Below are 24,852 nucleotides of genomic sequence, written 5' to 3' on the forward strand. Positions count from 1 at the left end.
AACCTGCTGAGCCATCCAGGCGCCCCTTAGGCAGGATGGATAATATTCAGGATCCAGCTTTGTGCCCCGTTCTCCAAGGCTTTGTCTCATACGGCCCCCCTCCCCCAAAGTCAAGGTACTAGTCAAGTGAATAGTTTTTTCAAATACCTCATTTATAATACTTAACACCCAACCCGTCCTTGTTTCTAGATGATCACTTGTGACTGTTGGCCAGTATGTGATTGTTTACGTGACCGTGAGGTCGTTCGAGATGGATACGAATCTAAGCCCACGACTATTTCCCTAGCGCAGGGCACCCTGCCTGGCAAAGACTCTCAAGCACATCTAAAGACATTGTTGCTAAATAACTGAATGAATGGATGGGGGGATGCGCCATTGGGACCCAGCGCTGTGTTGAATGCCAAGCCTCTAGAACTTCATTCTCTGCTGACTGTGCTGGTGCTGGTGTTTCTGGTCCCATAAACAGCTGCCCCGTTTAAATTATTTGCTCTTTATTATTATTTTTTTCTAAGCCCCAAAGACCTCTGAGGCACAATAACCTCTTCTCCTGCGTGAGATTTACTAGTCATCAATTCCTGACCATGGGCCATTTCCTTTGTCAAGGGGAGAAAGTGATTCCCTGCAGTCTTCTGAATTTACAAGAAAAGCTGTCCAGATGTGTCTGGCCTACCTCTCCCTCACGGCCCCCCTAATTTTCCCTCCAAATGAAATTCATTCCGGGGGAGGGGAGAGAGGAAGGATTAGGGAGTCCGCAGGCAGCTTCTTTCAAGCTTTGGGGGAGGGCAGATGGCTCCTGTCAGTGTTTTCTTTACAAGCAGATTTTCTTCCTTAAGGCAAAATGCAGCCTGTGAATACCCGGGCCGGCTTTGTATCCAGCCCTGGTGGGGGACTGGTCCTCCCCAGGTGGAGTCAGTCCATGGTCGGGAGAGACCTGAATGTTCAAAAAACATGCCAGGGTGGAAAAGGTATGCCCAGCCTCCTGTCTGGGCTGAGTTCTTGTTTTTTACGGTGAGTCACTCTAGGAGCTCCGTAAGTTCTGGAATAGCCAGGTAGGGCACCGCAGAAGAATTGGGATTTAAGTTTTGCCTTTTAAAAAAAAAAATTTTTTTTTCAACATTTTTATTTATTTTTGGGACAGAGAGAGACAGAGCATGAACGGGGGAGGGGCAGAGAGAGAGGGAGACACAGAATCGGAAACAGGCTCCAGGCTCCGAGCCATCAGCCCAGAGCCCGACGCGGGGCTCGAACTCACAGACCGCGAGATCGTGACCTGGCTGAAGTCGGACGCTTAACCGACTGCACTACCCAGGCGCCCCTGTTATGTCATTTTAATATGATTGCTCACCACATGTATCAAGAGCACACGATGTGCCAAGAGCTTGGTTTCCCCAGAAGCAGACCCGGAGACAAAGACTGAAAGGCAAGTAGTGTAACGTGTGGTGAGTGTAGGCAACACCCAAACGGAAGTGAGACAGGAAAGGAAAGGAAACCAGTACAAAGTTCTGGTGAACACCTAGAGCTCAGTCACACTGGGATCCTCTGGGGTAGGGGATCAACTGGCCCAATTGGCCGATCAAGGTGTTTGTCTCAGGCAAGTCCAGACGCACAGGTCACCCAATTTGGGAGTCGGTATATATACCTACAGTTATCCCAACTAGGGGTGAAGAAACCGGGTTCTTTATCCACCAACTCACCATCGGATTGGTCAGAAAGGATGCGGCTTCTAGATCCCCCTGGAGAGGCAGTTTCAGCTTGCGGCTCTGAAGAAGCCCTGAGTGCCGAGTAAGCCAGCCTGTCTCTGCAACAGGCGCAAGCACCAGGGTGCGCCCCCCCTGTATCCCCTCGCCTCGCACCTTTCCTTGCCTCCCTTCCACTTCTCTTCACTCTCACGGCCTGGGCTTGCACTTCCCAGGTAAAGCATCAAGGCAGCGATCCTTGCCTCAGGCTCTGCTTTCTAGAGGAGTTGGCCTGATTTGGCTGGGATTTAGGAGACCCGTGTTCAAGTTTCAGTTCTTTGGCTGACTGGCTGTGTCACTTTGGGTAAAGTAGTTTTCCTCTCCGAGGCCTCGGTCTTCCCACCTCCAGATGAGAAAGTGGAAGCATCTGATCTCTCCGTTCCTCTGGTCTTCTAACCTTCCCGTGAAACACCTCTGTGAGTTCCCCCGCTAAGCAGTCAGCCACAGACTCCTTTCAACTCCGTCCTATTTCTCCCCCCATCTCTTTAATGAATCTTGTTTTCGTGGCCAATTGTTATGTGAAAGGAAAAAGGAGAGCAGGAGAAAGCAAGTTAGGAAACTTAAGGCCTCTATGCCCCAAGGAGATTTTCCTAAAACAGTCTCTTTTTTGGGGGCGGGGGCGGGGGGGGGGGCAGGGGTGGCTCTGACTTACTTTGCAAGGAAATTCAGTCATTCTGAAATGGCCTTTGAAACCAAAGACTATGGAAAAGTTTAAGGAAACGCACAAAGTGATTGGCAATAAATAGTTCCATATGAGTTACGGGGTATAATATTCCTCCTTGTACTCCTCAGTGCTGGGTGAAAACAGACACTGCGTGCTTGGTGTGTGCTAACAGATGTGTGTTTAGGTTTAATGGGATTTTAGAAGGGTCAAGAAGTCCCCCAAAGAGTACTTACTCCACTCTGCTCTCTGAGGGTCACAAGAAGCCACTCGGAATCCCACCTCTCTTTTGTTGCCAGGCCTTAAAGGGTCTGTTTGCTTCTGTCTATGGTAAATAATGTGGGAGAGCTGGACAGCCAATAAGAACAATAATGGTTATCGTTTTTATGTTTATTTATATTATCGCTCATAGTGTAAACAATACTGTTTATCGAATGTGTGGTGCCTTCGCTCACTTGGGCTTCGCAAAAAGAGAAGGTCCGTGACTTGTCCACAGTCACATGGCCGTGGAGGCAAAACTGAATTTGAATCTGTTAGGCCCCAAGGTCTGTGCTTTGGTCACCGTGCGAAATAGGAATGGGGGCTGTGAATTGGACCGGAAGCCTTGTAGGTAGCTTCCAATATGACTGTCCAATAAATGTTGGCCTCTTTGGGTGGGAGAGAATGAAACAGCTATTCTGGGCCAGGCCTTGCAGTTCTCAAGAGGAATCGGACATACCTCCTGCTTCCCGGGAGCTGACACTCTAATAAGGAAGATAAGGTATGGCACGGGCGGGTCACTGTATACTTTAGACAGAGATAATTACCATCCAGCAGACAGGGGTGAATAAAAGGCCTGGGACAACTCTAAGGTCTATTAAGGGGCAGGATCATGCATTGGCAAAGGGCTTGGCTCTGGGGTTAGATCGTGGTTAGGAGTCTGACTCTCCCGTTCCCTAGCTGTGTGACCTCAGTCAAGTTACTTAATGTCTCTGAGTCTCAAGCTCAAGGAAGGTAGATCATTTAAAGAGGACCTTCAAGGCTGTACAAGGGCTGAACATATGGAAATATAGAAGAGAGAAACATATGAAAATTGATACAGGATTAAGAGTGATTTCTTTAAGTATTTTTTCTATGTAAGGGGCAAAACATACGAATTTTAGGGTTGACACTCGAATGGAGGTTTTTGAGGGAGATCTCTTTATTGTTTAGGAAAGACATTTGAACAGCATTTGGGTTATGGGGAGGCCTAGCCTGGAGCTAGTTTGCAGGGAGAGGCTGAAGCAAAGGCAGTAGGTGCTAAATTGTTCTGCATGACCGACTGGGAGATGTTATCTCCTTGGGCACAGAGTAAATCATGTTGGTGCCTGTGGCAGGGCGTGACTACTTATGTAACAAATCTGCTTCCTTTCACTGGTGGGCACACGCTAGTGAGCCCATTTCTCAGCCTTACTTGCCATGAGGTATACAGCCATATGTTCTAGCCAATGGGCTGTGGGTGGAAATTTCACTTGCCGCTTGTAGGCTTGGCCCACAAAAACTTCTACATATGATTCCCTCTCTTCCCCTGTTGGCGGGCCGGATGTTGGAACCAGGGCAAAATGGCAGCCACGTGTAGAGAATGGCAGTTCCTTTGTGAGTCTGGATCCTTGAATGACCACGAGGAGCAGAGTTCCGGGGGCTCTGCCCTCCCACTGACTGGAGCTTAGAAGAGTGGACTCAACTATTCGTTTAGGCCTCCCAAGTTTCCAGATTTTGCTCTTACAGCAGCTAGTGTTACCTTAATTAACCTAATAGCAAGTTTTGGGCTCGGTTGGCAGAGCCCGGGGGGTGAGGCCTGGGTCCTGAAACCTGGAGGAGGGGAGCCGACGGGGAGTTCTCTGTTATGAGGTGAGCTCGGACTGCTTTGGCGGTCCCTTGCGCGGGGACTGTTGGTCTTTGGGGTTGGCGTTAGCTGGTATCTGTTCGTTCATTTACTTTCCTGTGTTGCAGCACCCTTGCAATGCGCTTAGGACTTGAGACTGTTGGCTAGGCACTGGGGTCTAGTGTCACCCGCGCTTTGGAGAATTCAGGAAAAGTCGATGTCTAGGTGTCTATACGTGGGAAGATGTGATGGCACCTTGGGGAAGTTGGGATGGGCAGAAATGAAGGGCAGAGAAGCTGGGAGCAGAAGTGTGTAGGGAGAGTGGCTACCCAGAGAACATAAGCTAACCTGGGATCCTCGGAAGCACCTCCTAGTGACGTGAGCGGACTTTGCTTTTGCTCCTATAATTATGCAAATTGAAGTTTCTGTTGTGTTATGGCCCGGTAGGTCCTGAAGGGGCTCTTTAGACTACCCTTTAGGCTGGGGAACTTGGGGATGCCTGAGCTGCTTGTATTTTTAAAGTTTTCTTCAATGGTGATTATTTTTTATAGAGTGGAAAAAAATGCTAAAAGAATAGAAATGAAAGAAATGAAAATGGACGTATCTAGCATCCAGGTTTGGGTCTAGCACATGATAGGTGCTCCTTTCATGGTGGCCTCCTCTATACTTTTTTTTTTTTTTAACATTTATTTGTTATTGGGAGACAGAGAGAGACAGAGCATGAGCAGGGGAGGGGCAGAGAGAGGAGGAGACATAGAATATGAAGCAGGCTCCAGGCTCTGAGCCGTCAGCACAGAGCCCGACGTGCGGCTTGAACTCACGAACCTCGAAATCATGACCTGAGTCGAAGCCGGACGCTTCGCTGACCGAGCCACCCAGGCACCCCTGGCCCCCTCTGTCCTGATGTTCACCACCGACGTAACTATAGCTCTTCAGAGGAAGGAACCTTAGACACCATTTTAATGGATTATTATTGCGCATTGATTAGCAGATGAATTCCGGTTTTAGAAACATTTTATGTGAAAAACATGTGCCTCTGGGACTTTAAGAAAGTACGCCAGGGACAGTGATCTGTTCCTGGGTGCTGTAGCCACTAACCACCACCCCCCACTCCCCCCCCCCCCCCCCGGGGATGAAGAAGGTTTTTCCTGACAGTTGCTCTGAAACAGTTAACGTAATCAAAATCCCACTGCTTAGATCTCATGGTTGCCTTTCTTCCTTCACTCAGAGTAAACAGTTTATTTATCATCAGCTCCTAAGTTACTTATCAGCACAGCCTGCCTGGGTTCCTGGAAATGGCATGACCTTGGTCCTGTTCACACGCTCCAGGTCCTTACTTAACCCCGAGAGGCAGGATCTGGGCTGGCGGGGCAGATGACGGTGTTCCCTGGAAAACAAAGATAACGTCCCGCTCTGAATGTCACAGAATGTGAGTCGGGACATTAGCACACTGGCACGAGTTCCGGTGAAAGGTGGAGGGGGGAGCTCAAAACCACCACAAGAGCATCTTTTGAGGATCTACTGTGTACTATGAGACACGTGTTTGCCTTTGCTATTTTATTTCATCTACAACAACTCCAAGGGGTGGTGCTGCGAGCATTCCTGTGTCACACAGAGAGAAAAGCAACACTCAGTGAGGGTAAGTCACTTGCGCACCAGGTGTCACAGCTGGGGACACATCCGGGTTGTTCCAGTTCCAGAGGCTGTGCCCTTGACCAGGAGAGACACTGACAGTAACGGGCGAGATATAGCCTGGGGATGAGAAAGAAAAGACTCAAAGGGGCACAGTTGCTCTCTTCAAATCCCTATGAGGCAGGGTGATGAATGGAAAAGATTGCAGGGCTGGAGAGACTAAAAGCATCCCCAAAGGCACACAGCTCATAAAGGTGACTAGGGGCTTTTGACGTTTATTCCTGCGTCCGTGAAAAGGAAAAACAACAGCTACTTCACAGAGTTGTCAGGAGGATTAGATGAAGCCACATTTGGAAACCATTTAGGCCTGACACTTAATAAGTGCTCAATAAATATTTAATTTCCACCCTATCCCTGTTCTTTTTCCCCAAAGAGTTGATGTGTGGAAGAAGAATTTTGTTATATGGTCCTCAACAGACTAAAAAGGACGGGTTTCTAGAGAAGCTAAGTTCGGTTTGTGTCAGGGTGTGTTTTCAATTCCATTCAACAGACACTTATTAGATACCTACTGGATGCCAGGGTTGGAACTGGGCACAGCGGGATGCAGAAATAAGTAAGACGTGGACCCTAACCTCAAGGAGCATCCAACCCGCTGCAGGCTGTCTGTCAGACGCCTTGTAGAATGTTTCTCACCCTGTTCGAGGACCTTAGTGGGGTGGCTGGGGGAGATGGTTTCCAGGGTCCTGGAGGGGGTTCTGCAGTGGTTGGGTAGCCAGTTGGCTGTCAGAGACCCTAATAAGGCAGGCACCAAAGATCTTTGGAGCTCCCGCCATGAAATACTGCAGCCTACGCACACACACACACACACACACACACACACACACACACACACACACCCATACCCCTGCAGTGACCATGACGTGCACTTCTGATAGTCTAGAAGGTTCCAGAAGCCTTTAGACAATCTGTTTTAAGCAGCCTGAGGCAGCAAGCCTGGGGTTGAGAATAATCTGAGAGCCAATCCTGCTGTAGAATAGATCCCTGAGCGGGGCTGGATTACGAAGGTCCTGTTGTGTGGGAGATGGAAATGTAATGACAAGTGTCCTGGTGAGGACAGCTCTCCACCTAGACACTAGATGACTTGCTGTCTCACTGCATTCAGGTCTGAGCTCATCGAGGGTCGCCGCCTCAGAGAAGGCTTCCCTGACTACCCCACTGCCACTCTCTGTCCCCATCTCCTGCATACTTCTTCTCTGGGCTTGCTCAGGTCTAATTAATGAATTGCCTGATGGATTGATTGTTTTTCTCCACAACTACACTTGTCAATACCATGGGGAGGAGGCTTATTCGTCGCGGAATCCCTGGCATATTTGGAAAAACCGAGAAATCAAAACCCACTTCCCAGCTTTGTTGGAAGGATTGCGTGAGGTAACATTTGGGAAACATACGGTTCTTGACATGTAGTAGACATTCAATAAATGTTCATTCATTCCCTTTTCTTGTTTCCTCAGAAGACTCTTCTGTGCTTTGAACCCGTTTCCTGTTTGTATTTACCCAACGAATGAAAAGGTGTGCCTCCGTTTTCTTATCTGTAAAATGGGCTAACAATAACATCTACCTCACGGTTGTAGTGAAGGGGAATTAGGATAAACGGCGGAAGGCTCTCAGCATAGATTGCTGCACCTTGTACATGGGAAGTTCTCAGTTGAGGTGAGCCAGGGGAAGTGGGGGGTTCGTGGGGCCAGAGGCGGGAAGCCGCTAACCTCTGCTCGAAGGGAAGGCGGGAGCTGAGAAAAACGTGAGGACAGGGACTGTGACCAATGCTTGCCTTGTCACTTGCCTTGTCCCCAGGTCAACAGGGGGCTTGAAGAACCATAGGGGAGGGAATATGCAAGTGAATGGATTAATCTTCTTCAGGAGCAAACTGTAATTCTCACACAGGGCTCTGGGCAGACTCTGACTTCTACAGTTTTTTGTTTTTTTAATGATTATTTATTTTTGAGAGACAGAGAGATAGCATGAGCAGGGGAGGGGCAGAGAGAGAGGGAGACACAGAATCTGAAACAGGCTCCAGGCTCTGAGCTGTCAGCACAGAGCCCGATGCAGGGCTTGAACTCACAAACTGCGAGATCATGACCTGAGCCGAAGTTAGACGCTTAATTGACTGAGCCACCCAGGCACCCCTGAGTTCTACAGTTTTAATGGTCACTTTCCACGGGTTAGGGAGCACTGGCTGCCGGCCCCGGGCCAAGCCGCTCTGCCCTTCCCCCGACTTCCCAGACTGAGAGGTTCTGTCTACTCAGCTACCGGCGCAGAAATGTAAACCCAGAGGCTGAGTACGCCGAAGTGGTGACTGCAGAACCAGGGAGCGGACGCAAGTCCCCACTGACCTGGAGGCTGTGGTCAGAGCTGCAGGACCACAAACCCGCTTTCCTGGTATCAGGCTGTTTAAGTTTGGGACCTCTCCCCGGAGAGGGTAAAAGAGCGATGACCCGTGGGACGAGAAGACAGGGTTATGACACAGTCTGATCAGGCGATGCTACTTCCGCCAGTCATCGGTGCCGTGGGATCTGCCGGGCTCGGAAAGAAAGACTTGCTTGTTCTTCCCAGAAGGCCCCCCCCCCCCCTTAGCCTCAACCTCGAGGCTGGCTTCCTTGGCTCCTTGCCTCTCTCCTTGGAGTCTGTGAGCTCCTTTGTGGTCCCTGTAGCATCTGCTGCAGGGCATGTAGCCTGAGAGTAGGTCCCCATCTCTCCGGGTGCATCCCTCACTGCTCCCCATTTAGTCTCAGGCTGCAGTCCGTCTGCCCGTTCCCTTGGCTGGCACTGCCTGCTGGAAGGACCACAGGCTTTTGGACCCCTTACTACGCCTCTCTAGGCCTATGTGTAAAACTTGCAGGGTCGTTACAAACATTAGCAATGCTGTGTCTACATCAACTGAATTCAGCGTTCAACAAGTCTTAGTACTTATTAAATATACATTTTTATTTAAAACTAAAGCAATTTTAAAATTTGTACGGAACCGGAAAAGACCCCAAACAACCAAAGTAATGTTGACAAAAGAAACCAAAGCTGGAGGCATCACAATTCTGGACTTCAAAGTGTATTACAAAGCTGTAATCATCAAGACAGTATGGTACTGGCACAAGAAAAGGCACATCGATCAGTGGAACCCAGAAATAGAGGACCCAGAAATGGACCCACAAATAAACGGCCAACTAATCTTTGACAAAGCAGGAAAGGGTATCCGATGGAAAAAAGACAGTCTCTTCAGCAAACGGTGCTGGGAAAACTGGACAGCGATGTGCAGGAGAATGAACCTGGGCCACTTTCTTACACCATACACAAAAATAAACTCAAAATGGATGAAAGACCTAAATGTAAGACAGGAAACCATCAAAATCCTAGACGAGAAAACAGGCAACAACCCCTTTGACCTTGGCCGCAGCAACTTCTTACTAGACATGTCTCCAGAGTCAAGGGAAACAAAAGCAAAAATGAACCATTGGGACTTCATCAAGATAAAAAGCTTTTGCACAGTCAAGGAAACAATCAACAAAACTAAAAGCCACTGACGGAATGGGAGAAGATACTTGCAAACGACCTGTCAGATAAAGGGTTAGTATCCAAAATCTATGAAGAACTGACCAAACTCAACATCGAAAAAACAAAGAATCCAGTGAAGACACGAATAGACCCTTTTCCAAAGAAGACATCCAGATGACCAACAGACATATGAAAAGATGCTCAACACCACTCATCATCAGGGAAATACAAATCAAAACCACGGTGAGATATCACCTCACACCTGGCAGAATGGCTAAAATGACCAACTCAGAAAACAACAGCGAGGATGTGAAGACAGGGAAACACTTTTGCACTGTTGGTGGGAACGCAAACTGGAAAAGAGCATGGAGGTTCCTCAAGAAATTACGAACAGAACTGCCTTACGGCCCAGCAATTGCACTCCTAGGTATCTATCCAAAGGATATAGGAATGCTGATTGGAAGGGGTGCCTGCACCCCAATGTTTACAGCAGCGCTATCAACAGTAGCCAAATTATGGAAAGATCCTGAATGCCCATCGACTGATGAATAGACCAAGAAGATGTGGTGTATATAATATATGCAATGGAATACTACTCAGTGATGAAAAAGACTGAGATCTTGCCATTTGCAACAACGCGGATGGAGCTGGAAGGCATTATGCTACACAAAATAAGTCAGTCAGAGAAAGACGAATATCCTCTGATTTCCCTCATATGTGGAATTTGAGAAACACAGCAGGTGGACCTAAGGGAAGAAGGGAAGGAAAAATAAAAACAGAGAGGGAGGCAAACCATAACAGACCCTTAAGTACAGAGAACAAACTGAGGGTTGCTGGAAGGGAGGTGGGTGGGCGGATGGGCAAATGGGTGACAGGCATTAAGAAGGGCACTTGTGGGGCGCCTGGGTGGCGCAGTCGGTTAAGCGTCTGACTTCAGCCAGGTCACGATCTCGCGGTCCGGGAGTTCGAGCCCCGCGTCGGGCTCTGGGCTGACGGCTCGGAGCCTGGAGCCTGTTTCCGATTCTGTGTCTCCCTCTCTCTCTGCCCCTCCCCCGTTCATGCTCTGTCTCTCTCTGTCCCAAAAATAAATAAACGTTAAAAAAAAATAAAAAAAGAAGGGCACTTGTTGGGATGAGCACTGGCTGTCATAGGTAAGAGATGAGTCACTGGGTTCTACTCCTGAAGCCAAGGCTACACTGTTCGGTAACTAACTTGAGTTAAAAAAAAAAACAAACTGAACTAAACTAAACTAAACTAAAACTAAATCCTTCAGTGTGATAAGTACTGCATTCAACTTCAAAACCACACGGCGATCTCAGCATGCCAGCAAATCCAGAGAAGGTTTTCAAGTTTGAGATTTGCAGCATCCCACGACTGGCGGGGACCGGGCGCAGCCCGTACAGGTGACGTTGAAGTTGACACGTAGGGATGTGCCACGAGATGACACTCTGGCAGCCTGACCTGCTTCTGGGAACTCCTTCTGGAGGCGGGGGGTGGGGTTTAGGGGCTGCCCAGGCTCACAGTCCCCAACCCCAAAGGGGAAGGTGGGGATCAGTTGAGCCGTCTCATTTCAGTCCTTGCGGTCAGCGGAGACGTGATAAACGAGAAGCGAGGTGTCTCTGTTCCCTTGGACCAAGGCTCCACCCTGATGATTTTCGCCGCGGAGGCTGTTATTTTTAGCACTGCTTTCTTTCGTGTGTCTGTTTAATCTGTGCACCGGGATGGGACGTTAGGAATTCTTGCGCTTCTATCAGGCATCAAGTTTGCCTGCTCTGTTTATGCTGTTACCAGAGTAAAATTAATGAGCTGAGAGACTGGGCTCCTTCAGACTATTTCGTCACCCACTTAGGGTCCTCAGGTTTGGGGGGCGCCAGGAACTCGCGGCCACCAGCCACTTGGCCTCTGCACCTGCTCTGTCACTGACAGCCGCTGGAAACCAGGAAAGCCCCCTGTGCTTCTCTGAACCCCACTGATTCAAATTAGTCCTGGGGTCTAGCATTTGACAAACATTAACTGACCTTGTCCGGAACGGTCATTCCCAATGCAGGAACTAACGGTCGCAGGCTCTTCTTCTATGCCTTTCCCCACACAGTCTCCGTAGCCTTGGACTTGAAGTCCTGTTCCTCCTTGGACTTGAAGTCCTGTTCCAGACCAGGTGGGGCGCCTGGGTGGCTCAGTCGGTTGAGCGTCCGGCTTCGGCTCAGGTCATGATCGCACGGTTCGTGAGCTTGAGCCCCGCGTCAGGCTCTATCTACGATGATGGCCCAGAGCCTGGAGCCTGCTTCAGATTCTAGGTCTCCCTCTCTCTCTGCTCCTGCCCCTTCCCTGCTCGTGCTCTGGCTCTCTCTCTCTCTCCTTCAAAAAGAAATAACCATTAAAAAATTTTTGTTTAATTTTTTGAAATGTTTTATTTATTCTTGAGGGAGAGAGAGACAGAGCATGAGCGGGGACGGGCACAGAGAGAGGGAGACACAGAATCCGAAGCAGGCTCCAGGCTCTGAGCCGTCAGCCCAGAGCCCGACTCGGGGCTCAAACTCATGAACCATGAGATCATGACCTGAGCCGAAGTCGGATGCTCAACCGACTGAGCCACCCAGGCGTCCCCCCTCAAAAATTTTTTTTAAAAGATCGAGACCAGATGTCACCTCCTCTTGCCGGTAGATGGTCCCTTTTCGTGCCCGCTTAGCACTCCAGGCTGTTGTTGAGTGTGGGAGCACCTGTATCACATGCGCTGCTTTAAAACAAGGGTCTAGTACCGTGTCTGGTGTGTAGAGATCTCCCCCTGCCTAGAATGTTCTCCTTCCTTCCAGCTAATCCCCTTTCACTTAATGAATGCATCTTTGGTCTTCAGGGGGAGAGAGAGGATTCCAAGCAGGCTCCGCATTGCCCGCGAGGAGCCTGACGCCGGGCTCGATCTCACGAACTGTGAGATGATGGCCTGAGTCGAAATCAAGAGTGGGATGCTTAACTGAATGAGCCACCCAGGCGCCCCGGGAGGCCTTTCTTGACCCTGCAGACAGGATGAGACCACCCTCCTCTATGCCTCCAGAGCTCCCTGTGCCTCCCTCCTCATCACAGCCCTACTCCTCATTGCCCACTGTTGCATGCTGAATTGTCTCTCCTTCCCTCTAGAAAGTCAGCGTCGGGAAGACAGAAAACTGCTTGTTTTCACGGCTCTATTCTCAGTACTTAATCTTCCCCATGCAGCCCATAGTACGTGCTCAAAAAATACTGAATGCATGCATGCATGCATGCATGCATCAACGAACGAATGAGAAAACCTGGGTTCAGGTCCTAGTGCTTCGCCTTAGCTATATGTGGTCTCAGAAGAGTCAGTCTTCCACTTGGAAGCACACTTTGGTCATTGCCAAAGCGATAGATAAGCTCCCAGATCCCTTCCATCTCTGACGCTCTGCCATCCTGTGACCTATTTTACCCGCTCTCTGCAGCTCACGTTCTGGCCCATCCGGCGTGAATCATGCCTCGAGAGCTTCAGGCGCTGACTCACTTGAAGGGTTTTGCATACTTCAGAGAACCTTTCACTCTTCAAATATTATCTTTCTGATGTGATCCTTGGCAGCAGCGTGGATCCCTCCGGCTCGCGAAGGTCGGGTCACTCCATGGGAGCAGACGCCTTACCAACCCTCTCGGTTCCTGGCAGTCCCAGCCTCGTGCATTCCCAGCAGGGGCCCCAGAAGAGGGTAGGGTCTGCCCATCCCGTGATTTGGAGTGCGTTGTGATTCCTGTGCAGCCTAAGAGGAGGGGAAGCCGTGACTCAGTATTTGTGAAATGTTGGTTTGCGGGGTGATGGAGACCAGACTGGGGCTGTGTGTCTTGGGACGCGGCGAGTCTCATGAATTGGGAATGAAACCAGAAGGCCAAGGTCATTTGCTGCCACTGCCCGCTCCCACTTCCTAGCTGTGTTCTCATTAACAGGTAATCTATCCTTTCCCATCACCAGCTTTCTAACCTGCAAAAGGGCTACATTAACGCACAGCCCTACTCACCGTCTAGCTTGGGTTGGAAATACAGAGGGAACACCTTTCCATGTTCACTGAGTATCGACTATGTGACACACGCTTTGCATCTCTTACTTAATCCGGTTCTCAGAACAATGCCATGCAGTTACCAGGAGAGATGAGACTCTTTCTGTTCTCAGATCTGGATTCTCTACAGCAGCATCCGCTGACCTGTGTTCCACCTGGACCACTTTTCTGTATGAGGTTAGTAGGTAAGGGCTTGGTGGTCCAACATATTTGCTTAAACCATATTCCCCCAATCAAGCAGGTCTCTCCAGAGCATTTTCCATGGTAACGTGCACCCTTTGGGACTCAGTGGTGCAAAGTAGCCAGGATTGAAAGGGAGGGACTCTGGCCACCCCAGAGCGCCAAATTTTATGCTCAGCGCCCTGGAATTGGGCTCGGTGATGGTCGAATTGCTAGGGTCGCCGTCTCCCCAGACAGGACTTCCCAAGGCAGCCATGCTTAATGACCACACTAATGGGATTTTAATTTTCATCCTGGCGACTCTGCTTTTTGCTCATGTTTAGCAGGAATCTGAACTGCCTGCCACCTGGTTATTCTCAGGCTCCTTCATGCCATTGATGAATAGGCCAAAAAAGAGGTTCTGGTGCTTTCTAGGGTGTTTAATCCTGAGCAACACAGGGAGAAATGGGGTTTCTGCTAACAACATTGGACAGGGAGAGGTAGATCTAGAATCAAGAAGTTCCTCTGTGGAGTCTTCAACATTTTTTCCCCCCCTTTATTTTAATGTTTAAGAGTCATAGAAAAAGAAAGACTACGAAATCTCTGTCCCGGTCAGACCACCAGTGGCTCAGGTCCCTCAGGAGTGAAGATTTAGTGTTTGGCTTGGGTCACTCCGAGAAGTCAAGACTTCGGAGCAGAACGAACGTAATGATTAAGTCTCTCTTTCTAACTCTCGTGTCACGATGTGTTAGCATGTTGTCCTATAACAAATCCCCCTCTCCTTCCCCTGTTCCCTTGTGTTGCTTACGGGCCATGGTGGTGGCGGCCTTCACGGTTTTGTCCCCAGGTCTAGCATTAAGAGAATGGCAATAGAGCCAGGAGAGGAGTAAGCATCACCCAGAGACCCTGGACTGCTTGCCCAGGAGAGCCGCTGAAGAGTCTCTGGGTTAACCTCTTTATACAGCGGGCAGGCACCCTCCCATGAAGGGAGAGCCTCCTTGGGTGAGACTCCTGTTCTTGTGATAATCGTGGGCAGTTAAAGAGGAGACGGCATGGCTCTCAGGAGGAGAGAGGGCAGTTAAGGAGGAGACAGTCTGGCTCCTCAGGCCCACTGAAAGGAGCACCTTGAGGAAGCAGAGCCCCCTCAGAAACATGGGGCTGGCAGGTGCAGTGGTGGGGCGCCTGGCTCTGGTGCAGACGCGGCTCCGTGTAGGGGGACTGCAGGGGGACAATCGCCACTTGTCCTCAGCAGGGCTGCAGCTGCCCCAGCAGTTTCCTCCTGATGCCGGGCTTCCCGGCATCGGTCTGGAGCTTCCCATCAACTCGTTCTCTCTCTCCCCAGTATCTTTGAAATAAACTGCGCTTCTACTTAAGATCAGCCAGGATCAGCTTTTGATTCTCGCAGAAGAAAGTCTGACATATAGAAATTGGAATAGTAGGAGTCGGAATAATTAAGAATAATAAAGGAAAACGTGTGTTGAGCACCTACTGTGTGCCAGGCACCATAATTCTATACTAGATCTGCATTATTTCTTCCTTTCAACAATCTGACATGTTTGGTACAGTTTTACTTCTTTGTTTTGTTCTTTAGTAAAGGAGGTAGCTAAGGCTTACAGGAATTCCAAAGTGTGCGCAAGGCCGCAAGTTAGGAATTTATGTCCACGAAGCTTGAAAGGTGGTCGAGCATAAATCAGATAAGGCGTTGTGTGCCTGAAGAGGCAAGACCACAAAATAATGTCCTAGACTTTTATTATGGGAAATTTAAAGACATGCACAAAAAGAGAAAATAGCGTGGGAAACCTCTGGGTACCCACAAAACCAGTTTCGGCAAATCGTCAACATACAGGATCGTATAATACGCTCTCTCTTTTTTTTTAAATGTTTTTTAAACGTTCATTCATTATTGAGAGACACAGAGCACAAGCGGGGGAGGGGCAGAGAGCGAGGGTGACACAGAGTCCAACGCAGGCTCCAGGCCCTGAGCTGTCAGCACAGAGCCCGACCCAGGGCTCAAACTCACGGACCGCGAGATCATGATCTGACCCTAAAGTCAGACGCTTAACCGACCGAGCCACCCATGCACCCCTGATATGCTTTCTACTATTGGTTTCAGTCTAGAAGCTAGCTCTACTGAGTTTTCTTGACTGCTGTGAGGTTTAAGAGTGTGGATCTGGAATGGGTTGTATACAGAAGAGCAGAGGTGGTTATAAGTTATATTAAAATGTCAAACTACAGGGGCGCCTGGGTGGCTCAGTCAGTTGAGCGTCTGACTTCGGCTGGGGTTATGATCTTGAGGTTGACAAGTTCGAGCCCTGCGTGGGGCTCTGTGCTGACAGCTCGGAGCCTGGAGCCTGCTTCGAATTCTGTGTCTCCCTCTCTCCCTGCCCCTTCCCCACTCATGCTCTGTCTCTCTCTGTCTCAAAAATAAAGATAACCATTAAAAAAAAATTAAAATTTCAAACTGCATAAAATTGAAAACTTACACGGCAAAATGTTAAAATTAAAAGGCAAACGACAGGCTCTGAAATTTATTTGCCATTGCCATGACTTTCAAAAATGGCTTTATGATATGAAGAGCTCATACCTAGTGACAAGAAAATCAACAGAAATAGCAGAAAAAGGGGGTCGAAGGTGTACACATCGTTCCTAGAAAAAGAACCAACAACAGCCATCAAGCTTACGAGTAATCAAAGCAGTGAAAACAGAACAATGCTTTTGAAAGGGTGGACCTACGCTGGCCGACTCCATCTTGTTCTGAGTCCTCCACCTTGAGTGACTATGTCCCCGACGTGGCCCCTTTCCGGGAAAATCGCAGAAACCTCAGACCACGCCTCCTCCCCTTGAGTAACCTTCTGCTCACCTGTTCAAACTTCCCGATCAAAACACTCCTGGCAACCTGCGTAAGAGGACTCCGGCCCTTCCCCAGCCAATCGGCCGAGGCCACGACCCTTCCCCAGCCAATCGGCCGAGGCCACGACCCTTCCCCAGCCAATCGGCCGAGGCCACGACCCTTCCCCAGCCAATCGGCCGAGGCCACAGCCATTACCTCACCAACTGCCCCTAGACCCCTATAAAACCTTTGTGCTTTTGAAACTCGCTCTCTCTCCCCGGCATCTCACCGCTACATCGGTGCAGGTAGGAGATTGAGCTCGAGCTAGCTCGAATAAAGACTCTTTGCTTTTGCATCGGAGTCGGCTCCCTGGTGGTCTTTGGGAATCACGAATTCTGGGCATAACACTTTCACCTATGAAGTGAAGAATTTTAAATGCGGGTGTTCACATTCTGCGGAAGGCGGGGTGATTTAGTATAAACCTATTGGAGGTTAACTTGACAAAGTGTGTTACAGACTTAAAGAAGTTTATATCCTTTGGTTCAAAAATTCTGCTGAGCGAATCATCTTCTAAGGAAATTAGGAGAGGTGTGGAAAAGATTTCTACATAAAGAATTTCATTATCGCATGTGTGACAAGAGCAAAAATCTTGGGAAAAATTCCAAAGCCTAACAATAAGGGAACGGTTTTGTAAATTATGGTGTGTGCCTAGATAGAACATCACAGAACCATTTTCTGTGGACAATGGTCATATACCTAAAGTATAATTTCATTTATGTGCCATTTGTCTTTCTCCCTCTATACACACACACACACACACACACACGGAAAAAAACCTGAAATATACCAGTGTGTTCACAGTGTTACATGTGGACTGTGGGATTGTGGATTTAAACATGTTATTCTTTGTTGTATTTTCTCCTTTTTTTTCCACTGTGATCAGAAAAGAAACGTAAGGGGCGCCTGGGTGGCGCAGTCGGTTAAGCGTCCGACTTCAGCCAGGTCACGATCTCGCGGTCCGTGAGTTCGAGCCCCGCGTCAGGCTCTGGGCTGATGGCTCAGAGCCTGGAGCCTGTTTCCGATTCTGTGTCTCCCTCTCTCTCTGCCCCTCCCCCGTTCATGCTCTGTCTCTCTCTGTCCCAAAAATAAATAAACGTTGAAAAAAAAAATTAAAAAAAAAAAAAAAAGAAAAGAAACGTAAGAGAAAGTTGGCTTAAAATAATGTTATCCAGCAAAAGCCTCCATCACCTTTCTGTTATGAACCAGTGAGCAGTGTAAGTGGCTATCTGTTGACACTGACAATGACTGAAGGCATTTAAAGATTTTTGATCATATTATCGAGTGCTACCAACAACACAGACCTCCGGTAAGGAGTATAATCATCCCCATTATATAGATGACAGAACGGAGGCTCCTAACAGATAAGAGGCTTGTTCCAGAAGTCACAGTTTTCACTGGTGAAGCCAGGGCTCAAGGTAGGCTTGCCTGACACCAGGACGCCGTCCTTCCCCGCTAGAAGTCCACACACTTCCCTCCCGTACAACACGCGATTTCTCGGACGACAGCCCTTCTAAAGGGAGCCTGCGTCATAAAACAATGTGGGTCAGAGACATGGGCCGGCCCAATGCTGAGTCCCATCTCTTTCAGTTGTTGGAGTCAACTGGTTGTCAGAAGACTGATTGGAAGAGAAAATCCAAGTTTCCCCGAGGTCAAGGAAAACAGGCTTTTGTTCCTCTTTCGTTCAATTAAAAGCAGGGAGAAAGCCAGTAAGAGGGCTGAGGCCTCTCCTAAACAAAGCTGCTGACTTTTTCCTAAACAAAGCTTCCGACCTTTTCCTAAACAAAGCTTGCGTTATCCATTTTCTCTGCCTCCATGCCTGACCCAAACCCTGCACGTGGACACAACCTGTTCCTTTAGAAACAACAATGACGTGCGCCGGTTACAATCCAGGCCTCCAGGTCTGGAGGCCTTTTCCACCTCCTTCTGTGACTGTCCACACATCTCCGTGATGCGCTATGAGTTGTTCATAGTTAACTCGCACAGGGCAACCTCCTTTTCTTTACTCTTTTGGTTCTTTTTTTTTTTTTTTAATTTTTTTAAACGTTTTTAATTTATTTTTGAGACAGAGAGAGACAGAGCATGAACGGGGGAGGGTCAGAGAGAGGGAGACACAGAATCTGAAACAGGCTCCAGGCTCTGAGCGGTCAGCACAGAGCCCGACGCGGGGCTGGAACCCACGGACCGCGAGATCGTGACCTGAGCCGAAGTCGGCCACTTAACCGACTGAGCCACCCAGGCGCCCCTACTCTTTCGGTTCTTAAAAGGGAGCTGTGTTTGCTTTGATCCCTTTGGTCTCCACCACCTGCCCGGACCCTGCAGGGTAGAGGGAAGGATTAGCAATCGTCGTGGACAGACTATCATCCTGTAGACTCCCTGAAGACAGGGTAATGCCAGCCTGTCCTCATGCGTGTCTCCATTGTTGGGCATGGTGCCCTGCACGTGACAGGTCCGCGGTCATCCCTGATGAGTAGCAGTACGAACGAAGGACCATAGCACGGAGCGCACTGGCTGGAAGATCATTGACAAACCCTAGCTGCCACATTGTTACCCTGCCCTCTCTGGCCCTTCGTCTGTGCGTCTATATTACAAAGGGCTTGCGCTAGGTGGTCTCAAGGGTCCCCTCTGGTTCCGACATCTGTGCCTGTGTCTGCAGACTCCTGAAGTGTGCTGGGGCTCAGGGAGGAAAGATGAGCTTCTCAGCATGTGCACGGAATGATTTGATGTGTTCTCCATGTGAGACGAAGAGCCCGTGGACCCTCCCAGGGCTCACTCCGCCCCCTCCAGCACTCCATCTGGGCCCCGTCCGCGTGGCAGTCTGCAACATCTGTCACAAGCACTCCGTGCCGGGATGACTCTTGCCTCAAGTATGTCCTCGGAAAGCCCTGGAGATGGGGAGCTGGCCGGGAGTTTACGTAACTCGATGAGTGGCCAGAAGAATGTCCGCGAAGGGCTCTGATGCTGGGGTGGGTCAGCGTTCTGTGACTGTGCAGGGTGACCCGACGGTGACACATGGTTTGCAAACTGCTCGGGACGAAAAGCCCCTTGGTGAAGGGGACAGGAGATGCTGCCTCCATTTCCCGTTTTCTTTGGACCATCATTGCCCTTTTTAGCCTAAGAAGGAAGGGTTTGGCATAGCTGGCCCAAACATAAAGAGTATGAAAAATAAATGAGGCAACCAGGATGGAGGGAAAATAAAACTTGCTCCTGCTTGTCCCCTCGGACCCTCTCGGCACCCTTCTCCATCCTGCTGTCTGCCCTGGGGTGCCGACCTGTGGGGACTGCCTCTCGATCCACATTGGGTTTGGCCATGGGGGTTGCCCTCAGGAGGTCAGAGGGAGAGGGAGGGGAGGTCAGAGGGAGAGGGAGGTGAGGACATGAGTGGGCCACGTCCCTGCCACAAAGGAGGTCATCTCTTCTCAAGGTGACCTCAGCAAGACACTCTCTTTCTAGACAGGTGACTGCTTCATCCCCTGGAACCCGCTGTGACTAACTAGTCTCTGGCCACTGTGTCCTTCCCCTACCTCCAGCCCATGCCCCTGCAAGTGTCCCATTGTAAATAAACCCTTCTTGAATCACCCTCATTTGAGGGTTCCATCTGTTTCCTGTTAGGACTCCGACTGATATAAAAGGATAAAAAAAAAAGAGGCAGTTAGAAATACTGCTCATAAATGAAATACAACTGTAATGCCCTGTACATGTGTCCCCCTGTCCCTCCACAAAAAGGATGCATCAGCACACCTGTTACACTTTTTACCCTGAGCTTCCTGGTGACCAAAGCAACAGAACCACAGGACGGGACCTCTAGTCTTATCTCCCCTTTCCGTCAGAGCCCGGAAGACCTTCCTAACTAAAACTCTTAACCGTCTCTCTCATTACCTTGTATCATAGATTGAATTGTGGGTCCCCCAAAGGTATGTTCTCGTCTTAACCCCTAGTACCTGTGGATGTGACCTTCTTTGGAAAGAGAGTCTTTGCTGATATCATGTTAAAATGAGGTCATACTGGAGTTGGGAGGGGGGCGGCTAATGCCATGACTGGTGTCCTTATAAGAGGGAAATTTGGACACACACACACACACACACACACACACGCCGGGAGAGCACCATGTGAAGGTGGAGGCAGGGGTAGGAGTGAAACCTTCGCAGGCGAGAGGCATGGAACCCATCCTCCCTCAGAGCCTCCAGGAGGGGCCGAGCCTGCCGGCACCTTGATTTCAGACTTCCGGCCTCCAGAGCCGTGAGAGAGCACGTTTCTGTCCGCTCCAGCCACCGAGTTTGTGTGAATTTGTTATGGCAGCCGTAGGGCCACTAACACGCCTTCTTGCGGTGTCAAGGTTCCTCACGATCTGGCCTCACTGCCATTTCCAGCTTCATCTCCCCCCTGCCCCCTGCCGCTCAAGCTCACCCTTGTAGCTCCGGTTCTTACGTGCACTGCGCCATTTCAGGTTTCTAAGCCTCTGGCTGTGGTCTTACTGCTGCCTGGACTGCCTTTTCTCGCTTTCTGGATGCTGCTAAGGCTTTTCGATTCAGTTCAGACGTCACCTTCCCCAAGGGGCCTTCCCTGTCTCTCTCAGCTTGGTGGGCCCATCTTCTCTGGACATCTGGACGCTCACGTCACCCGTGGTAGGCAGCTGCCACCTGCATTTGCCTCCCTAGGTGGTAACCTCCTCAAGGGCAAGGTCCTGTTCCTCTCTGCATCTCCAGGGGCTGGAACAGCACCTGGTGCCCAGTAGAGGCCCCACTGATGTTTATAGAACTGCATGGTTCCTTCGCACGGCATTTGTCCAGGACCCGCGATAAGCCGGGCGCTTTTCTAAGTACTTTGCAGGGATGTCGTACGTGGATGAGGAAATCGAGGCCTGAAGAGCACGAAGGTTAATTTGATGTGTCCACTTTGTCAGGCTACAAGCGCAGTTGTTTGGTCTGCCGTCAGTCTGGATGTAATAAAGGTATTTTTCAGACGCGATTAACATTTCTGTCAGTCAACTTGGAGTAAAGCAGATTACTCTTCATAAGAGGGTGGGCCTTACGCGATCAGTTGAAGGCCAGGTGAAAAAGGACTGAGGTCCCCCATGGAGGAAGGGATTCTGCCTCCAGATTGCCTTTAGACTCAGCGGCAATATCAACTGTTAGCTGAATTTCCAGCCTGCCCGCCTGCCCGCCTGCCCTGTGGATTTCAGACTTGCCAGCCTCCACAGCCGGGGGGGGGGGCGACGCCTTAAAATAGATCTCTCTGAGTTTCTCCACATATATCTCATGGGTTCATTTGCTCTGAGGAAGCCTCACTAATAGAGAGAAGTGTGTGCCCCAACATGGTTAACTGGGGTTGACTTTAGGTCTGACACTACAGCCTAGGCTCTTCCGTCCCAGTCTGTCGCCTCTTCACATTGGACGGATAGAGGGGAGCCCAGTCGGGGAGGATCCGAACGCTGTGTTTTTTGTCCATGACACATCTATCTTGAGCAATCGGCTTGGAGCTTTGCGTGAACTGTGTTGATCAAACGGGTTGTGTATTTACCGAATCTCCTTTTGCTTTTGTCCAGCAAACAGAAATGTTTATTCCCTTAAAGAGCACAAATGCTAAGTGGGGCAATATGAGGGGAACACCCAGTCCTTTAAAGACGCGGAGATTTTCGTTGGCAGAACATTAAAAGTGAGAGATGCTGCTTTCAGGTCTTAAGAGCAAGGCCATTTTTCATCTCTGTGTCACACTGTGGCTCTGCGGCTCAGAAACAGCAGCACCACCCAAACGTCCACTCCCATGTGGATCACTGTCTGCCTTCCAGAGAATTCCATCCCAGGACGGGACCCGTGTGATGGCGAGCCACCGAGAAAGGCAGGCGGGGGAACTGCCCTTTAGTGGGAAGCTAACATTTCTTTCTTTCTTTTTTTTTTTTTTTTACCTTAAGCCTTACTAGCCCTTAAACGGGCTTATGCCATTCTGCGAATGACTAAGCAGAGCCCAGAGGGAAGCGGCAGCTTGCTTTGATGGAGAAACATATTCAAGACGTAATCTGTGAACATCTGCTCTGTGCCAGGCCCTGGGCTGAGTTGCTGAGGATTCCATGGTGAATAAGAATGACCGGCTCTGTCCTCGTGCCACTAACATCCGAGTGAGACAGGAAGGATGAGACACATAAGAATCACACCCGTGCGAGCAGTGTGACTGTTACCAAAGACGGAGCTGGGCTTCGAACCGGTGGAAGGCTTCAAATCCCAGAAGCGTCCTGTGCTCATTTCTTTTGGGGATGCCCCTGCCTCATCATTATCATTATTCTGGTGCCTCCTTAGACTATTGTCACTGAAAAAAATTCCCATTGAACCCAGCAGGTCTTAGTAAGGTGATTTGCTTCTCTTTAGTCATAGGAGATTTGGGGGCGGTTGAAAGGTTGGACTCCCGGCTCCAATTCTTACTAAGCGTGCAACTTTGGACAAGTCCCGTGACCTCCCTAAATTTCATTGTCCTCATCTGTGGTATGAAGTTGAGCTGAGAGCCTGAGTGGGAACGTGCTTTGTAAACACTAAGAAGTTCTCCAAATGCTGGAGATGATGAAACAAACAAACAAATTAACCATCGTCTGCCTAACCCTCTTGATGAATAGCTGGGAAGTATTCTGAATGGTACAAGAGTGATAGCCAGGGTGAGGGTTTTCCTTGTATAAAACATGCCACAGAGTCTTTAAGCAAATTAATAACACCAGACTGGAAAAAAATAAAATAAGGGTTTACAGTCTATATAAAGTTTAACTTAGTTTTCTAGTATTTCAAACCTCATTTCCCTATAAGTATTTCCTTACAATGTGTTAGTTACCATAACGCTTCATTTACCAAGGCAGGCAAAAGAGCAAGCGTGAGGTATCTCACCCACTAGGCTGAGAGCAAGGGGCTCTGTGTTTTAAATTCTCGCATAGAAACTTCTCTTTCCTTTCCTTTTAGGTGAGGGAGCTGTCGCCTATAAACCTTTGCCCGCGGACCACAGCTCCATCCCGAAAAATCCTGGGTGATGAGTACAAATACCTAGCATCTTTATGTTCTAGAGTTGTTACGCTTTATTTCCTGAGTTGTTTGGGGGTCTTTGTGGACAGCCTACAATGTAGTCACTAGGTTCAAAACAATGTAGCTAAGCCACATCTCCTTCCTCTCTTGCCGCGGTGTCCTCAGCACAGAGTAACTGTTCAATAAATGAGAGCCATTGTTAACACAGTAATAAATACTATTGTTATTTTTACTGCTATTCTTAGGTCATCAGTGAATATGTGGCAATCGGGACGCTGGCCAAAAAGGATCTGTGAATGGAAAACAAATTTAAAAAACGTGTGTCCTTTTAGGTTCTCATTCACAGCCTGTGTTTTTGTATGTGACACAGAGTTCTAATGTGTGTAGCACTTAGGTTAGGCACAGAGGATTAGACATAGCAGAATCTTCCTATGATGAAAGGAAAAAGTATGCCTGTTTCTATCTGCCAGAGACTGAAATGTGATTTTACTAGCAGGGTGTGATTTGGGGCAGCATGTCTCTAGGCTCTTTTATTTTATTCTTAATTTTTCATTTATTTATTTGAGAGAGAGAGAGAGAGAGAGAGCAAGCGTGAGTGGAGGAGAGGGGCAGAAGGAGAGAGAGAAACAGTCCTAGGCAGGCTCTATGCTCAGCGTGGAGCCCGATGCGGGGCTTGATCCCATGACCGTGGGATCATGGCCCGAATCAAAATCAAGAGACAAGACCCTCAGCCAGCTGAGCCACCCACAGGCGCCTCGAGCCTCTTTTGTTTTAAAAGATAAAAGACAATGATTTATATTAGAAATAATAACCCCCGTCTTATGGTGATGATAATACCCATTCTACAGAGTTATCAGTGAGGGAAACGGCTAGTGTTTGCACAGCTCTTTGTATTGCACGTGGTCCCTTCATCTACCTGGTGGCTGTCAGTCCCCTGGGGGCACTGAGTGATCCGTGCCTGTGTCCCGACTTGACCAGCGAGCCAAAGCAGGCCTGGGGGGGGGGCGGGGAGAGGGGGGACGGGGAAGTGATGCTTCTCGGGCTACTCCGTTCATTAACGAGACAGTTGGGATTACAGTCCAGCTTCACTTCCTTCCATCTACTCTGTTGCTCTTAAGTGCTATTATTATGACCTCAAATATGGTAGAATATGGCTTTAAAAAGGGGGGCCCCTTGAGGAGGCGGGGTGATGAGTGTGGAAGACGGTCAGTAGTGTCAGCCTTATTATGCCGGTCGGCAAAGTACCCCTATGTAGTAGCACATGAGGGCACTCACAGGAGGAAAACAGTATGGAGTTTCCTCAAAAAACTAAAAATAGAACTACCCTACGACCCAGCAATCGCACTA

General features: G+C 49.2%; 1 long non-coding RNA gene across 1 annotated transcript; it reads left to right on the forward strand.

The window, feature by feature from the left end:
* Window positions 1-16,691: 16,691 nt before the first annotated feature.
* Window positions 16,692-23,743, forward strand: LOC102901918. The gene is made up of 3 exons (XR_440910.3): window positions 16,692-16,755; window positions 22,419-22,850; window positions 23,446-23,743. It is a non-coding gene; the product is annotated as an uncharacterized LOC102901918 (long non-coding RNA).
* The last annotated feature ends 1,109 nt before the right edge of the window (window positions 23,744-24,852 follow it).

Source organism: Felis catus, chromosome C1 (genome assembly GCF_018350175.1).
Source record: "Felis catus isolate Fca126 chromosome C1, F.catus_Fca126_mat1.0, whole genome shotgun sequence".
NCBI lineage: Eukaryota > Metazoa > Chordata > Mammalia > Carnivora > Felidae > Felis > Felis catus.